The sequence below is a fragment of the Fragaria vesca genome, linkage group LG3, assembly GCF_000184155.1.
Source record: "Fragaria vesca subsp. vesca linkage group LG3, FraVesHawaii_1.0, whole genome shotgun sequence".
NCBI classification, from domain to species: Eukaryota; Viridiplantae; Streptophyta; class Magnoliopsida; order Rosales; family Rosaceae; genus Fragaria; species Fragaria vesca.
In genome coordinates this window covers 5368613-5371476 of record NC_020493.1, presented here as the reverse complement: position 1 = coordinate 5371476, position 2864 = coordinate 5368613, and positions in this window count along the sequence as shown.

The window sequence follows — 2864 nt, the reverse complement described above, 5'->3', positions numbered from 1 at the left end:
AATGGTATGAAAGGTAAAGGTAGTCGATGAAAATCCCACATGGACAGAAAAAGGGAAAAGAATGTCAATGTGGTGGGCTGCAAGTCTGCAACATCAATACACGTGAAGGGTGTAATTGTGAGAAGGTGGCATTAGACCACCGCAGCTAGCACCTCCATTATTTAAGGTTCACATGCATACGCCTATATCAGCCTCACCACGTTGCCACATGTGACGGCGTCCCTGGAATTATATGGTGGTCCACTTCACGATGAGAGAGAGCTCCGCCACCGCGGCTTAATGCGGGGCTCGGAATCTGCCTGGTTTTGGCTATCTCTCTCTGTCTCTATTATTCCCTCTTTGTTCTTGGCACATTTGGGTGTCTGCATCTACACGATCCTGCTTATTCATGGTCAATAGGAAACATCCTCCCACAACTTGCCAAAAACAAGGCATGCACTTGTGATAACAGAAAGCTTAGGTAGCCAGTTTAAATGGTCAAGTATGGATCATGGGGGACGAGAATGGATCCAGCATATGAGCATGAGCATCCACTTCAAAGTAAGTCGATTAACGAATTGGTAATGAGTTACAAGTTACAAGTTACAACCCACAACATCAACAATTTAGGCCTAGTATCATTTGGTCTACTGACATAAGTCTCTCCTTGTATGTGAGAGGTTGTGAGTTCGGCTACACAGTATTGTAACACATTATTGTGCATTTGATTAAAAAAAAAACATCAACATGAACTTCTTGCATGATTAAGGCGTGACATAACTAAACAACAAAATAGAATAACAGCTGAAAATAACATAACAAAGACAAGGCCCAAAAATTGGGCCCTCAGGCAAACTACAAGTCCAATGTGCCAAACTAGTGTGTGGGCCGCTTCTAGCCCTCTCGGCCCAAAGTTGCATCTACGCCGCTCCATCGCCAAACCCGTGCCAACTGTTGGTGCGGAAAAATTCGGGTAGAAGATTTCCTTACTAATCACTTTTGACTGGAGCAAGAATGAAAGCTTCTTCGATAATGGATGTAAAAATGGGTCGAAAATTTAATGGTGACGGTATATCTTCCGATCTAGAATCTCAAAAATGGTATATTATGGGTTTGTGTGACTGATTATCCTAGGACTCCTTCCCCATTCAGGATCTTATTCATGTTGTATTTATAGTTGTGACTCCTAGGTTGCTTTATGTTGTGCGCTTTACTCGTTAGCTAAGTGCGAGTGGATCCACAACTTCATATAATAGACATCATGAGAAACTCCATTCCCCCACTTTTCCTGTTGGCCAACTCTATTTCACTTCATCCTCGTTCCCCCCGTGTCTTCATCTCACGCGACTTGATTTGACCGACACCCTATGCGGCCCAAACCTGACTTGACCACTACGTGATTCACCACTACATGATATACCTTTAATGTGGCCATCTTCCACTAAGTCACTTCCATTCAACACTACTCCATAACCTCTTTCGCCGCCACGTTCTGCCTTAAGGCTTTTCTTTAAGTCTCGTTTGATCTCTCCCGTCTTGACTTGGTCAGCTCGTATCGCGAGCCAATTCACCGGTAACCTGATTCAACCGTTACCTATTTTGTTCTACTCATGGCCCATGGAAGTTTCCCATTTACTTACAACCTAATTTGGTCGCCACACAATTCACTCACGGCCCAATCCATTCGTGGTCGGGTTGAGACCCAAACATTTTTGAGGCCATACCAGATTTGACCGCGACATAATTTGACCATAACGTGATTCGATCACGTTGTGACTTATTCACAACGTGATTTATTTCCTCATGGTCACGTTTTAATCAGCCTCCCTCTTCATCACATTCTCCCTTGATGCATTCTGGTACTCTTGACTGTGTTTTGAATATTAGTCTTATTTGACCTCTTCCCTCATCCTAATTCTTCTGTAACCAATTCAACCGTTACCCATCTCATTATACTCACAGCCCACGATCGGGACCAATTTATTCGGGTACAATTTGTCTTACTAACTTATATTCAAAACCCCATACCAAAAATATTTGCCCCCACACTACATGATAACTCAATTTGTTGTGGTCTAAGGTGGGCCAGGACTACATTCTGACCACGACATGATTCACCGCGAAGCAAATACACCTTCAATATAGCTAATTCGTCATGAAGAAATACCTAAAAACCCGTGTTGAAAATATTTGCACCCATACCATGGCACCGTCGTCCGCTTTTGGATGATCGATATGTTCCATCTTGGACAACCTTTCACCCATCTGCAGAATGGATCCATACACAAGTAATCGAAGACAATCAACCACCCTCAACCACTCCTTCAAACCTTGATCGATCCAACCAACCGATCTTCGATTTCCTCCGACCAGCTACCAAATCCAGCTTGCCAATCTCTACCTTCAACAACCCATGCCGCATCGTCCTTGCAAAGATCCAGTCATGCTTCAACCTTAACTCGACACCGCGCTACAGAGACACCCACTAGCCGAGAGAGGAGAAAACACCCACCTATCGAGCCCAGCCACGAGACCTAAGTTTCGCCCCTACACCGGACTACCTGTCCGGCCGCTCCGATCATGCGTCGGCTAGGCCATAGGCCATCACCAACGCTAAGGCGAGGCCGGACAAGCCCTGACCAAGACAACGGCGGCGTCCGCGAGGTTTAAAGAGTGAGAGTAGAGAGTAGAGAGGTCGATATTGGAGGTTAGATGCTTTACTGTATGGAACACTACCTTGTACCAAATCTACTTTTTTTTTTTTTTGGGTCAAGGTAAATGAGAAATTTATTCACACATACCAAATTTCTTAATGTACACTCATGTTTTTAGGACATATTTTTAATACAATTTTACCCCTTTAAGAAAATNAAAAAAAAAAAAAA